Source organism: Myotis myotis, unplaced genomic scaffold, assembly GCF_014108235.1.
Source record: "Myotis myotis isolate mMyoMyo1 unplaced genomic scaffold, mMyoMyo1.p scaffold_m19_p_12, whole genome shotgun sequence".
In the NCBI taxonomy this organism is placed as follows: domain Eukaryota; kingdom Metazoa; phylum Chordata; class Mammalia; order Chiroptera; family Vespertilionidae; genus Myotis; species Myotis myotis.
In genome coordinates this window covers 13,899,263-13,913,857 of record NW_023416316.1, presented here as the reverse complement: position 1 = coordinate 13,913,857, position 14,595 = coordinate 13,899,263, and the positions used below count along the sequence as shown (strand labels likewise).

The 14,595-nt window shown below is 47.2% G+C and overlaps 1 protein-coding gene across 1 annotated transcript in view; it reads right to left on the bottom strand.

Moving 5' to 3' along the window:
• The window catches only part of GSN (gelsolin), a 51,403-nt gene extending 44,607 nt beyond the window's left edge, over positions 1 to 6,796 (bottom strand). Inside the window, exon 1 of the mRNA XM_036329892.1 lies at positions 6,770 to 6,796. The gene's annotated coding sequence lies outside the window, so the exon portion shown is untranslated. The remainder of the gene's footprint in view (positions 1 to 6,769) is intronic.
• Positions 6,797 to 14,595: the final 7,799 nt, after the last annotated feature.

Genomic DNA, 14,595 nt, shown 5'->3' with positions numbered 1-14,595 from the left:
TAGAGTCCTGAAAAACATGAGAAAATATTTATGTTATACTGTTGAAACAAAAAGTCAGAATAGGAAATTATAAATGTGGTATGACCACAATTATGTGAGAGTAAAAAAAAAAAAAAGTACTGAAAACATCAGGAAGGAAACGCGCTCAAATGTTAGCAGTGATTATCTCTGGTTGGCAGAATTATAGACAGTTCTTATTTTTTATACTTTTTTATTTTCCAAATTTCCTATCATCAACATTTGCTATAATTAGAAAAAGAAAAAAAGGTTCTTGGAGGAGGGGAGAAAAAAGCGCCCCATATTCCATGTGTATTCCACCCACAGCACTTTGCTACTCCCCAAAAAATTAACTAGTATTTACTCAGTATCTACCAAGGGCCCAGCCCAGCCATAGTCGCTATAGAAAGGAAATGGCCCAGAAATTGGCCCGAACCAATATGCTCAATTAATATTTGACAAAGGAGGCAAGAACATACAATGGAGTCAAGATAGTCTCTTCAATAAATGGTGTTGGGAAAATTGGACGGATACATGCAAGAAAATGAAACTAGACCACCAACTTACACCATACACAAAAATAAACTCAAAATGGATAAAGGACTTAAATATACAATGGGAAACCATAAAAATTCTAGAAGAATCCAAAGGCAACAAAATCTCAGACATATGCCAAAGCAATTTCTTCACTGATACAGCTCCTAGGGCACTTGAAACTAAAGAGAAAATGAACAAATGGGACTACATCAAAATAAAAAGCTTCTGCACAGCAAAAGAAACCATCAACAAAACATCAAGAAAGCCCACTGCGTGGGAAAACATATTTGCCAATGTCATATCTGATAAGGGCCTAATCTCCAAAATTTATAGGGAACTCATACAACTTAACAAAAGGAAGATAAACAATCCAATCAAAAAATGGGCAAAGGACCTAAATAGACACCTTTCAAAAGAGGACATTCAGAAAGCCAAGAGACATATGAAAACATGCTCAAAATCACTAATCATCTGAGAGATGCAAATCAAAACAACAATGAGGTACCATCTCACACCTGTCAGACTGGCTATCATCAACAAATCAACAAACGACAAGTGCTGGAGAGGATGTGGGGAAAAAGGAACACTTGTGCACTGCTGGTGGGAATGCAGACTGGTGCAGCCACTATGGAAGACAGTATGGAGTTTCCTCAAAAAACTACAAATGGAACTCCCATTTGACTCTGTAATCCCACTTCTAGGAATATATCCCGAGAAACCAGAAACACCAATCAGAAAGGATATATGCACCCCTATGTTCATAGCAGCACAATTCACCATAGCGAAGATCTGGAAACAGCCTAAGTGCCCATCAGTAGATGAATGGATTAGAAAACTGTGGTACATCTACACGATGGAATACTATGCTGCTGTAAAAAAGAAGGAACTCTTACCATTTGCAACGGCATGGATGGAACTGGAGAGCATTATGCTAAGTGAAATAAGCCAGTCAATGAAGGAAAAATACCACATGATCTCACTCATTCATGGATAATAAAGACCATCACAAACTTATGAACAAAAATAGATACAGAGGCAGAGCTGCCTCGAACAGACTGTCAAACTGCAGCGGGAAGGCCGGGGAGGGCAGGGGGGATAGATGGGGGGCGGGTAAGAGATCAACCGAAGGACTTGTATGCATGCATATAAGCATAACCAATGGACATAAGACACTGGGGGGTAGGGGAGGCCAGGGGGTTGTCAAGGGCGGGGGGAAAAAAGGAGACATATGTAATACCCTTTGTAATACTTTAAGCAATAAAACAATTTAAAAAAAAAGAAAAGAAAGGAAATGAAGGGCCAGGCTCCACCCTGAAAACTTACATATATCATAAAAATTTTCTTTGCTTGGCAAATAAACTGGTCCCACATGATATCCTTGTTGAGGCTGGAAAGATATAAGGCTGTTTGCTCAACAGCAGTATCAACAAATCCATTCCCACTGGTGTGATCCCTTTATCAGAGTTCCCTGAGAGACACCATGGCTCAAACCGTTTCTGGAGTCCCTTTGGGAATAGAAAATTTCAGGGATGCTTTACAGCCCAGGAAGAAAACTGCTATCCCTTAGTCCAAGCATTGAAAGCAAGGGGCTCCTTCTGAGGCAGAAAAAGCAAAGCAGGAAGGAGTTGGATGGAGGGCCTGGGGAGGAACCTAACTGGCCATGTGGCCCGGGCAAGAGAACTCATATCTCCAGGCCTCAATTTCCTCACCTGTAAAATGGGGCCCATAATGACAACCTCAGGGCTCCTATGAGGCTCAAAGAAGAAAAAGTTAGTCTTTTCATCTCTCTAGGCCACGCCTCAGTTTCCTCATCTGTAAAACTGAGTCATTATCACCTCTTTCATAGGGCCGTTAAAACATTAAACAAGACAGTATAGACAAAAGGTGAGCGCACACAGTAAGCATGCTACATACATATGATGGCCATGATTCTTATTGCTTGTAGAACAGGGAATAGGACACACAAATGAATCAGACCTCAACTTCCTTATCTGCAAAATGGGGCAACAAATTCAGCCCACAAAGACCAAATTCATGAATAGTGGCCAACTCTCCAGCTGGCGCTGGCACAAGTAACTTAAACACAGACAACTGCTGTGGGCTCACTTTGTGCTCCCAGAGATGCAGGTCCCATGTTCCTGCACTGAGCATAAAGCCCTCTGACTCAAGGCCATCAGAACCCAGAAAGCCTGACATTACCCTGTCCACCCCCACTAGTGCAGAGTGAACACTGGGGCCCAGAGAAAGGCACATATTAGCACAAGTCACCCACGCTTTGTCAGTGGCAAAACCAGGACCATGCTCACCGCTTTTCTCTGCTCTGCCCTTAAGTTGCTGCTGTGGTCCCAGGCAAATGGCAGAATGAGGAAGAGAGGGGAAGCCGGAGAGCAGCAGGAACCCAGCCTGTCTGTGGTCTCCAAACTCACAAACCACATCAGGCTGAAATATGACACACGCTCACTCAGTTGAAAGAGAGGAGATATTTTTACTTAACATCCCCCAGCTGCCTAAACACTGGTCTCTTTCTTTCCCTCCCCCCAAAAATGCGTAACTCCTGGGACCTGCTTTTTCCTGCATCGGCAGGCATTTTCTCAGGGAATAACCATGGGGCAGGGGTGGAGGGGCTTCCACTTTTCCTGGCTTTCCCAGAAACCTTTCCAGAACATGGGCTCAAATGGTAAATGGACAGGGGACTGATCCTTGCTGGGTTCCCAACTCAACAGGTGACCTTGGGCAAGTCTTATGTTGTCTGAAATATAGGAAAAAGTGAGCTCCCCGCTGGAGTCCTCTAGATAGTACAGAAAAGTGTTTACAAACAGCCCTGGGAGGCCCCTCCAGGCCTCTCTGCTACAGGACTGAGCATCCCAAGTCATGCACGCCGACTCATCTTCATTGTCACAGCCACAACAAAACTCCCCCATCAGTACTCATGAAAGAACGAGATGGAACCTTCTGGAGAATGCCTGCAGTGATTAAGATCTCTGGCTCTATCATCAGACCTCTGGAGTCCTGGTACCATCACCCAACAGTCTCATAACCCAAGGCACGTTAGTTAACCTCTCCAAGAGGGATAATAATATCGACCTCAGAGGAATGGTTGTGAAGAATCAACAAAGTAATTAATGTCCCAGCGATTGGTATTCTAAAAGTCAGCTTTATATGATTATGATGCATATAATATGCATCACCCCCCATTGCTCCACCCCCCATTTTAAAGAGAGCCAGGACTTGCCCAAGGTCACTCAGAAGAACGAACAGTATGGCTCCACTCCCAAGTCAGTGCTTTTAACTTCTCTCAGGCCTACAGTCTCAAATAAGAATATTTACACCCTCAGAGATTGTAGGCTTAGGCTGTAAAGTTTCTTGAAGAAAATCAAAGACCAAAGCCTCAGCCAAGGACTACAGACCATGCATAAATCATCTCTATGACTTGACAATTTCTCCTGAAAGACCCAAACTACCCACACAGATGGAGCAGGGGGAAGTGACCTACTGACACTGGAGGGCCAAGAAGTTGTGAAGGCAGCCGGTCAACTGCTCTTGCTTGTAATAGTTTGGCACAAGTGCACACACAGCTGTTAACAGTAGCTACCTCTGGGGGAAAAGGGGGGTTGGAGAGATGAAAATCACTCTATACTCTTCTCCATGTTTGAATCTTTAACAATATATAATTGCTTTAAAAAGAAGAAAAAACAACACAGCAAAACTCAGAATAACTTAGCAGCTTTATCCAGTAGGTATAAGCCTGTTGTCTGCTTTTAGATGAAATGTATGGCAAGTTTGGAGATCTTCAGCTGGGCTTTTAGAATCTGCTGCTCTGATCCATCCCAGGGCCACTGCTCTGGTTCAGACCTGAACTCTCTTTCACTTGACCATGTGACACCGGCTTGGGGTCTCCCTGCCCCCAATCTAGCCCCTTCCAATGCATCTCCTACATCAGCCACCAGATTGAGAGTTTTAGCCAAAATCCTTTCTGTCTTTAAAATGAAGTCCAAACCCTTAGTTTACAATCAAGTTCCATCTTTATTTAGTTTCAACTCCCATCACTCTACCCTTCCCCCATTCTCCATTATAGCTAAAGTGGATTGCTCAGAAAACCTCAGTGCCTTTGCACAAGCTGTTCCTGTTTCTTAAAATGTCTTTTCCCTCAATCTCTTTATCTTCTGGGAAACTATTACTCATTTCTAAGGCCTGGGTCACCCAGACATAGTCACCCCTCTTACAGACTATCAGTATCCCATGACTGTGTCGACCACTCTAGATGGGAAGTATCTTGAGGATAGAGAGCTTTGTCCTCCTCAGGGATTCTTGGTACCTCGCAGGACAAGGCACTAGACCCAAGAGAACTGAATCAAGGAAGCAGGGAGGAAGGAAATGCCATGAGAGGCAAACCCTGCAGCCTCCCCTCCAGGGAGCTGCCTGCTTTCCAAGTTCACATTAGTCCGTAATAAAAAAGACTATGGAAAATTCTGGAGTAAAGTTTCTTTCCCTGAATCACAGGGAAACCTTCTTTGCTGCTGTATAACTCAGGCCAGTGCCAACTCAAGCTCCTCCGGCTGTTTACAATTTCCCTGGCATTTATAAATAGTGAGGCCTCAGAAAGGAAAATGGAGTCTCAAGGGAGCTGGATGCCCACTGTCTCCTCTCCTACCCTTCCTCCTCTGTTCCAAGCCTCTTCCTCTTAACATCCCCAAAGAACACCAGCCAGCACCCCCAAGTGCGTGTAAGGGTGGAGGGGAAGTACTCAGTCCCTTAGTGAATGGAAACTCAAAAAAAGAGTCTAAGACCCAGTGGGAGTGGCTCAGTTGGTTGAGCGTCATCCTGTGCACCAAACGGTTGCTGGTTCGATTCTTGGTCAGAGCACACACCTGAGCTACAAAGGCAACTGATCAATGCTGCTATCTCACATTGATGTCTCTCTCTCTCTCTCTCTCTCTCTCTCTCTCTCTCTCTCTCTCTCTCTCTCTCCCTCTCTCTCTCTCTCTCCTCCCTTCCCCTCCCCTCCCCTCTCCTCCCCTCCCCTCCCCTCCTCTCTTCCCTCCTTCCCTCTCTCTCTTCCTTCTCTAAGCATATCCTCGGTGAGGATTAAAAAACCAAAAACTATTTTTAAAAAAAAGAAGAGTCTAAGGTACCACCAGCTAGAGGGAGTCACCCAAGGGCCCACTGGAACTGGGTCCCAGCCCTGCCCGTTCCTCTATGTGACTATGTGACTTCGAGCCTGTCACAAACTCTCAGGGCCCTTCAGTTCTCTCAGCTATGGCATGGGGCTGGGGTCAGACTTCAGCAAGCTATCAAGTACAGTGCAGGAAAAGGTCGCGGTGTCCTGGTCAGAAATGTGGTCCTGGGATAACAGGATGTGCAGGACTAAGTCTTTGAGAAGTCCTCCAGGCCAAACAAAAGCCGAACCTCCCCCAGCAGCTCTGCCTTCTGTCTGAGGAAGGTGTGAGGGCAGAATAAAGGGTAGATGTCTGGGCAGATGAGGGGCTACAAAAGATGTCCCAAAGCTTCCAAGGACTCAGGCTTGCCCTTAGGCATGGCCCAGTGGTCTGGGGACCCAGGGAGAACAGGGAGATTCCAATCACTATCCTCAATTTTGAAAGAAGTTTGCCTGTGAGTCAGGGAAAGGAAGAAATACTGTAGAACTGAGGAGACCACACCTACTGGTAGCAAATGCAAGAAGATTTCTCAAAAGTACAAGGAAAACTTTCTAACAGTGCTGGGTCCAGAACGAGGAAGGGGGTGGGAGGCTCCTCATCACCCAGGACGAGCAAGCAAAGGCATTATATTACCCTGGAGTCAAGAATCCGTGGAGCAGGCTCCCCAGCGGAGCCACCGCCCAGACCTCCGGCGAGCGATTACCTGCAAGCCCTGGTCAGGTACACCGAGTGCCGTGCCGAGGTAGCCCTGGGCCCAGTTCCACCAGCCGCGGGGGCGGGGTCGATGTTTGCAGCACAGCGGGGGCCTGTGGGTGAGGCCCGATCCCCTCCTCCCCAGCCCTAGCCCCCCAACCCAAACCTCCTTGGTCCTCTGCAAGACAAGCTACGTGAGAGAGAAAGCCCTTTTCCAGCGTTGCCCCCGCCGCCCGAGGTCCAGGCGCCAGACCGGGAGGGGAGCTCTAGACCGGAATGGGGGCCGGGGAGGGGGGGGCGGGGGGGGGGACAGGACCCATATGACCGAGATTTCCAGATGCCCAGATCCCCAGATGCCCCGGGTCGTAGCTGCCCCCTTCCCCTACCTGGGGCTGCGGCGCTGGCGACGGCTGCTGCTGGGTCCAGCTGTGCTCAGCTGGTTCCGGGAGGGCCGGGCGAGAGCGCTGCGGTCGGTGGGTCGGGCTGGGCAGGGCGCTGGCCGGAGCCGCCCTGGGGGCGGGGCTGGGCGGCCGGGGTAGGGAGGGAGGGGGCAGGAGCGCCGGCCCCTCCCCTAGGCTGCCGGGAGAATGGCGACACTGCCTTGGGGCTAACCTGCGGTCTCTTTACCAACCCTCGCTGCTTGTCCAAGGAAGGAAACAAGCTCCCTGCCTTAGATGCGAGGAAACTGAGGCCGGAGCACTCAGGGGACAGCTGCTGGAGCTTGGAGGGGGGAGGAGCGGCTGGGCTGGGCTGGAGTCCGAGAGCTCAGTAGGGATGGGCAGCGTGCCACGTCCCACTAGGACCAGCTGAGGCTTATTTCAGCTCCCGCGAGGTCCCACTTCCCAGGCAAAGCCTTCCGCGGCTGAAATGCGCTACTCACAAAAGCAGGGAAGGTGCGAGCAGCAGCTGGACCCGCTGAAGGGAATAAATGCGAAGGATGATTCCCAACTTCATTCAGAGCGAAGAAACAAGAACTGGCAAGGTGCATCCCTGTCCTTAAGTTAAAACTGGGAGCAGAGCCTTTGCAGTCAGGCCGCCTGGGTTCCAACTCCTGACACTAGTCCGTAACTTTAGGCAAGTGACTTAACATGTCAGAGGCTCAATTTCCTCTCTGTAAAACTGCGACTTCATGGGGCTGTTGGGAAGACTCAGTGAGAGAAGTACTCAGCACAATGGCAGGTACTGTGAGTTCTCTATAAATAAAAGTTCTGGTTAGTGTGAAGGCAGATATTATTTTAGGTGGTTAAGCAAATCCACAGTTAGAAAGATGAATGCAAGGTAATGTAAACAAGTGTAATATTTTATTTATCTCAAAGCACGTCACATGCATTTGAGAGATAGCCATTTAGGATGGAGCAGGACTACAGTCCTGGTGCAAATGTGGGTTCCCAGGCCTCTTGCAGCTGCGCTGCGGCTCCAAGTCAGGAGACTCACAACAGGAGGCTGGATGAGGTTACCAAGATGTCCATTCCCAGCATAGGTGCTGGCAGCAGCTCCATGTTCAGGTGGGTTAAATCTCCCTCTAACACGAGGTAAAATGTACCAAATCCTTAACTGTCAAGCTGGGAATCAGAGCAGAAAAGTAGAGGCCAAGAGCAGAGTTCCTGGTTTTTCCATTGAGTACCAGCCAGAGAAGCAGAGGGCCTGGGGAATCCCAGCCTGGCTCTTCCTCCTGACCCTTCTCTTTGTACAACACTTGGAATTAGAGGAACCATTTCTTGAACACCTGGTCCATGCTCTAGGCTTCCCAGGTGCTACCAACTTTCCTCCTCACTTCCCTACCCCTGCCCCCAACATACACACACAAGGTAGGCATTACCAGATACAGTTTTGAGATGGGGAAGCCAAGGCATAGAGAGGCTTGAATAGCTCTCCTGAGCACACAAGTGACACCACACAGGCTGAGTCTTTGGCCCTCTCTCCTTTGCTCAATGTCCTGTGTCATACCCTGCCACCCTTCCTGACTTGGGAAACTCAGCCCAGTTCCACTTTCTCCCATAACTGAAGCAGGATGCCCAACCTCAGAGAGGCTTACACCCTCTCTGCCATCCCTGCTTTTTCCAGACTCCTGGGGCCCACTGGCGCAGGTGGGGAGAAAAGCAGAAATGCAGATTGTTTGGCTTTGAGCTCTTTGATTACAACTTCCAGCATACACATGTCCTGTTATTATCTAACATATCATTTCCAACCCTGGCAACTTCTCTCAGGCCCAGAGAGGTTAACCTCTGAATCTCTGTGTCCACTGAACTGGAGAATATCATATTGGGATGGAGGAGACACTGGAGAACATCTGGTCCAACCCCTCATTGTAGAAAAGGGGAAACTCAGGCCTAGAGAGCAGAGACTTGCACCCATAACTCTGTGATTGCTCCATTTTGTACTGGAAAAGCCCGTAAACCTAGGCTATCACCAGAAATAATTTAAAATAATGATGATGATAACCAATATTTATACTGGAGGGCCACCCAAATTCCTAGTGTTTTGCTTTGCATACATCAACACATGCGTTTCACAGGTGGTCAAGCTATATCTTGGTCTGACCTTTCAGTCAAGGTTAAGTCTGTCTTTCATGGATGCTTAGATTTGCCCTCTGCCTTAGTGTCTTATTCTCATTTCTTTCTAGATTCCTTGTTGTACTCCTCCTGCCTTGGGTCTAGGTCTCAGTGAAGCCTCTTTGCCCTGAATCCTCACCTTCAGAATGAATTGGGGAAATAAAGGCCACACCCAGGCCATGCAGTAGACAGTTTGGTGGTGCCTAGTCCCTCTTCTGAGAAGGCCTCTCCCCATCCACAGGGGTGGCCCTTGCTAGGCACCCAAGTTTGTACTAGAACCCCCACCCACCCCAAACACAGTGGAGAGTGTTAAGAAAAGTTACCAGAACCAAGCTGGACTACCAGAATTTGGGGTTAGAGTCTGGGACATAACCATTTTGGCTAATTAACTAGGCCGTAAGGACTGGTTATCTCTAAAGGCTAATGTCACCATTTGAGGTGGCCATCTTCCACAGAGAAAGCCAGTGAGACCCTCATCAAGTGGCTAGATAGGTGTGGAGAAACTCAGAGTGGAGAAGGCCGGGCTAGCCAGGGAAGACTTCTGCACCTGTGGGGCTTTTTTGGGTGCAGACCTCTCCTGGAGTTCACTTCAGAAAAATTAGTTGTTAGGGTAAGTATTTATTGAGCATTGAATGCCTTATAGCAAGTTCCTAGAAGTGGAGCACAAAATGGAAAATTTGTGCCAAGGATTAATTGAGGGGGTTCTCTCAGGAGATCCTGGAATATCCCCAGGAGCCCTAGGGCAGGGATACAGTGGGCCTTGGGGTCAGATTAGAAGCAGAACCTGAATTCTAAAGGAAATTGGGGAGGTACTCTCACCCCATCTTTCACTGCTGCCCATCTTATTATTGCTCTGTGTCTCTTTAGACAAGCATTTCTGCTTTCAGTGAGCTGAAATCTTTGTCTGTGACCCATAGCTAACTTGGGTCAGATGCCTATCTTTTATCCAATGGACTCTAGCCAGAAAGGCAGAGTCCCACTGCACAAACCTGGCTGCTCCCACTGTAACCTGTGGATGGAGAGAAAGGGGAGGGGAAGCCAGGCAGGAAATACAGCTTCACTAAGCAGAAAGACACATCAGCCTTGAAAGGACAGAAAGAATAAGGATGGAGGTGAGGAATGGGATGGCATTTGCTAAGGGCACAGAACAAGCAAAGGTGTGGAGGCTGGAGGAAGACAAGCCTGGAAGAAGGGAAGGAGTCTTTTATTGGCTCCAGCCTCGGTCCCTTCAGTGGTGTGCTAGAATCAGCTTGCAAGAGCTGGTTGTTAAATTTCTAGGAATTTTGATAGCTACTTGTTAAACACAGCCTTCAGTAAAAATTAATTTATATAAACTTATCATTAAACTAGAGGCCTGGTGCATGAAATTCGTGCACTTGGGGGGGTTCCCTCAACTGGGAGCCCTCAGGGCATGTCCAACTGATGACTTAGGCCTGATCCCCGTTATTTTACCTATTTACCTATTTGCACGTAACTTCCCAATTCCACATTCAGTAACATCACACTGATAATCTGAAATCAGCCATGGTGGGAGAAATCAGCAAAGGCTGCAAATTGAGACTTCCCTTCTCCCTGATCCCAAAGCCTGTTGTTTAACATTTACCAGCACACAACTACCCATACCCTGGGTTCCCTCATTCATTCCTCCACACTGGGTGCCTGTTTATGTGTATATCTCCCTCAGTGGCTGGGAGCTCAGAAGAAGGAGAAAGTGGTTGTTGGTTTTCTAATATATCCCCAGCGTCACAGAACAGAGGCTTAGCACATTTTTATTGAGTTAATTAATTGGTAAATGAGGGAAATGGGAGATGAATTTGGGACACATCAGGAGGACTCAGCAGAGGGTTGTGCTTTGAATTCCAAGAGCTGCCAATTCTACCGTCTTCTGAATCCATGGGCAGGAATGTGTTTGTCCTATTATTTTAATGAGAACTTAGAGTATTAGTTCCATGTGATCACTGTCAGCTCAGCCATAAAACCCACAGTTGAATTTCCACATCATTGGATCTCTGGCAGACACGATTCTGTAACTGTGTCCCATCAACAAACGCCAGTCAACATGAGCCTGAGCAAGGTCACTGTTTCTCTTATCCAGCAGCAAATCTCCCCTCCATCCACCTCCCAGCTTAGAATTTCAAGGAAATAGCAAAAGCACCTAGATGCCCTTTCTCCTTCCACCAGGCCTGTCACTGCTGTCCGAAGCTGCACACAGGTGGTCCTATGACAGTGGCACTCATCATAATAGCAACTAAAATTTTAATTATAACTACCACTTTTTAGGCACTTATTATATACTATCTGCATTATTGTTTCAATTAAGCCAACTATCATCCAGGTTAGGTATAATTATCTTCATTTTTTCAAATAAATAAACAGGCTCAGAAAAGATAAGTAACCCGCTTAAAGCCTCCAGAGTTGGATGAGTGGTAGATTGGGATTTGAACCCAGCCTCTTTCCACAGCAAAAGTGAAAGAAAGTCCAGGGGAAGGGAAGGTCTTTTCCATGCCTCCTATTCAGGATCAGGGATTATTTCATTGCATCTTGACAATGTTAGGGCTTGAGGTTAGCCCCTTCCCTGTACACTTGATATACTGCTTCATGACAAGTCAATGTCTCTTTATATGGAAGTTATTTGAAGTTGCTTGAGAAATGTAGACTTATTTTAAGAAAGACCGTAAACGCCTATGCTGTAGAAATAAAAAGTAACTCATAAAACCCCTTGAGCACACACACCAAAAAGATCTTTGAGGCAGTGCTATTTTTGTATTCTTTCAAACTGTACCCATAAAAGAAGTTTATGTTTTCTGTTTTTTTCCTTACTATTATTTACTTATTGCTTTTCTGAGTACCAGCTGTGTGCAGGTCCTGCATTTGGGGGTAAGGGCATTCAAATAAATCAGTCATAGACTCAATCTTTGCAGGGTCTGTGGCCAAGGAAACAGACATTTACAATAGGGTGTTATGGGAATTAAGATAGAGGAAGATCAGGTGGGGATGGGATGAGAGCTGGGGAACACAGAGTCCAAGGAGACTGCAAAAAAGAGATGAGCTAGGCCTTGGAGGACACCTCTCTGTGCCTCAGTTTCTTGATCTGATAATTGTGTCCACCTCAAAGAGTTGTGGGAAAATGAAATTGTCCATGTCAAAGAGTGGGGCATAGAAAGGACTCTGTAAACAGTAGCTGGTTATGGGCACCCTGTAGGTAAAGGCATGGAGGTGTTTAAGATGAGTGAGCATGTCCCAGAGTGTCTGGAGTACAGGGTACATGGACTGAGTTATGGAAGACAAAACGAGACAGCAAGAAGATAACAGGGCAGCAAGAGGACAACAGGATTCATGGGTGCCTGCTCCGAGCATTATCTCCTTCAAATCTGACAATAAATTCCTCCGATTGAACTATTCTCACTCCCAGTTCACAGATGAAGAAATTGAGGCTCAGAGAAGTGAAGTCACTTGTTTACGTTGCACAACTGGGAAATGGCAGAGCTGAGAACCCAGATTTCACTCCAAAGCCACTCTCTCCCACTCTCTGAGGTGGGCTGAAAACATGCCAGACTTAGAGGGATGGGGAAGTTGTCAAAGGCTCTCATGCAGGAGACTGACACTGTTGGAACCAGATCAAGAAATTTCCAACGAGGGGCACAGGGGCCTGCTGGCCTCGAAGCCCATGCCTGCCAGGGATTTAGCAGGAAGAACTGGCTTTTGTTCTGGATGAATCAGCCCAGCTGTTTCTGAAAGCCCAGCCCCACTCTTCTGGGCTCAGCAGACCAGAAGGCATTCAGCTGTCTCCGTAGGTTACCAGCAGGGTGGGAGGGACAGCACTTTGTACATTGAACTACAGTATTTACAGAGTGTTATATTATCACAACACGGAACAATGGGCTTTTCAATGTCTTGTGCTCCATGCTGTAGTGAAAACACAATCAGGCCAGCAAGTCACCTAGAGTGACTTGACATAAAGGCAGATGTTGGAAGGACAGTTTACTGGAACTTATGAGACAGGTGCCCTCTGGCTCTCATTGGGGCAGGACATTCATGCTGAGGCCATTGCAACAGATCCAGGGACTGGAAAAACTCCTGGTTTTATGAGCCAGAGGTAACCTCTCTTAGAAATCGTTACCTCTAATGGAATTTGGAGAAACTCATAAAACAAAAAAACAAAACAGAACACAGACAAAACTACCCATAACTGCTGATTGGATTAAGGTTTTAGTCTAAAGTCGATCTCCCTTCTCCACTTTCCTCCTCTTGTACTTTGCTCCTTCTCACCTCCCTTCTCCCTATTCTATTGTGCTTCTTTTTCATTTTTCCCCACCTCTTCCTCTTCTCCTTTCTCACCATTGTTTCAGCAGTAGCAGCACTTTGCTAGAGTCTAAATAGCCTCACCAGAGGAATTGGGACACCCAAGTTCACTCCCCACCTGCCTCTTTCTTACAGGATGATCCTCTCAGCCCCCATTGTCTCATCTGCAAAATGGGACAGTAGAAGTAACAATTTCTAAGAGCAATTACATCTGGCTCATAAAACCAGAAGTTCTTCTAGTCCCTGGTTCTGCTACACTGGCCTCAGCATGAATATCCTGCCCAAGTAGAACCAGAGGGCATTTGTCTCATAAGTTCCAGTAAACTGTCCTTCAAAACATTTCCCTCTAGGTCAAGTCACTCTAGATTACCTTATTTTACATCTGTAATTTGTAAAAATGTCTTTAAAAACACACAGTGCAAATGCAATCACTTTGGATCTATTTTTTCACAAATCAAAACCACCCACTTGAGAAACCCAATGCCTGATTAAGGAGAAGCTCAATGTTTCCTGGTTGGAGGTTTCCTTTCCTCCTGAATGCTCCCAAACTCAGAGGCTGATGCAGCCCCAGCAGCGGGGATGGGGGGAGAGTCAGCCCACGCCCACACCAAGCAGGCAATCTGGAGTTTTGCTTTCTCCCTGTGCACCCCTCTTGCTGTTTTGACCCTGACCTCAGACAGATGACCCTAAGACCCAGCTCCCCTGGCAGGCGCCAGGTGTCTCAGGAGCTATCAGTCCAGCAACCTCATTCCTTGGCCCAGACAGTGTTCTCAGTTCCCGTCCTCGGTTTCTCACACAGCCATTCTCCAAGGCCCAGCCTGCCAGGAGCTCTGTATCTAAAGGTGTCTGCATAGCCACCCTTAGGGACTCCAAACCTCCCCTTTCTTGTCTCCAGGTGCCTGGCATGTCCCCCTTCAGGAACGAAGGAGCAACCTTTAGGTAGTTAAAGGTGAGTTACCCCAAAAGGACATTTAATGTCATCTGTCCGTGGAGCTAAGAAAGAAAAACAGTTAAATCTTCAGCTGGCACCCTGTGGCCCCTCCCTCTGTTCAAGCACACAACTTAGTCATGGCATAAAATACATCCATACAGTTTGGTTTTAGGGGACCCATGAAAAGCTGTGGAAACCTCCTGGGCCAAGACCATGGGTTGGTAAGCTATGTATTTTATCTCGATTCAGACAAATTCCAAGCTTCTTTAGTCTGACATTGGTGGCCACACATGACCTGGCCTTGCTTTCTCTCCAGCTTCATCTTGTCCCCTCCCACCTGAACCCTTTACCCATGGCCCCCCAGCAGATACTGCTTTCTGTCATCTCGACACCTCCAAGCTTTTGTACCCCAGTTCTGCCTCAGGAT